This window comes from Saimiri boliviensis, chromosome 4 (genome assembly GCF_048565385.1).
Source record: "Saimiri boliviensis isolate mSaiBol1 chromosome 4, mSaiBol1.pri, whole genome shotgun sequence".
NCBI classification, from domain to species: domain Eukaryota; kingdom Metazoa; phylum Chordata; class Mammalia; order Primates; family Cebidae; genus Saimiri; species Saimiri boliviensis.
The window spans coordinates 20,713,792-20,714,951 of record NC_133452.1 but is presented as its reverse complement, the minus strand read 5'-3'; positions in this window follow the sequence as shown (position 1 = coordinate 20,714,951).

The following is a 1,160-nucleotide window of genomic DNA, read 5'->3' as shown; positions in this document are numbered from 1 at the left end:
AAGTTGGCTCTCTCAATCCTATCGTTGTGTAATTCACATATGAAATGTAAATGTGGCATTTTTACGTTTATTCCTATGAAGTCCCAACAGTCCTTCACTTTGGTTTATGATGATTTTTTAAACTTCTAAATAATAATCATTCACATTTTTGCCATTTGTTTCATCCAAGTTTTTAAGAAATATATTGAACAAAACACCCGTGATTCACAAACCGCTCCTAGTATGAAGTTTTCACATGAGAGGTTTTCAACATTTTTAAGATAAAAGAGAAACCTACCAAAAGCAGACCATCTGATAAAAATCCTAGCTTCCCCTGATGACATGTGCAGACTTGAAAACAGAAGAAATAATAAAGGGAACTCTTGCTACTCGTATGTTTTGAATCAGAATGTCAAAACTGTAAGCCCCTAGAGGTCACCCCTTTCTTAAGAGGTGCCAGGAGGAAAGGGAGAGGCTGGCAAGGGTTGGCTGAAGGGCACTGGGACCAGCAGGAAGTCAGCCACTGCCCACCAACACTCCAGCTTAACCCTGCGCTACTCACTGCTGTCTTTTATGTATTAGAGTTTTGCCTAACGTTTTACTTGGGAGAAACTGATGCCCATAAAAAAAAAAAAGGAAAGTCAACCTCCCTATTTCACTGTTGCCGATGCCCTGCCACGTGTACCTCGCAAACGGCGCTGTGAGTCAGACATCCCGGGGAGCTGCTTATCGTTTTCTTATGCACAAGATGAGAAAACATAGTGTAGTTAGGTTGGCTTCTTAGCAGACAATACCCCGTGCCGAGATGATTAATGAACTGATTTCAACCTGGTGGGAGGTCACTGGTGTTGTGTCATAGAACTGTGTGAGATTTTTTCAGTGATTTGAAGGAAACATCAAAGGCATGTTTGCCATATAGGTAGATGACAAAAAGATGAGAGAAGAGATTTAAAAAACTATTTCTTTACATAAATAAATAAATAAATAAAGATGAGACAACTAAGATTAGAAAGTATCAAAAGCAACTCGTTTTTAAAAATGGTATCGGCCTAAGAATAGATCAAAAACAAAAGGCATACCATGCAACAGGACTAAATGCTATGTGCCACTTTGGGATTTTCAAAAACAATTGCAAAAATACAAGATGAGGTCCTCTGACTTCAGCACTTTTTATTAGAAAG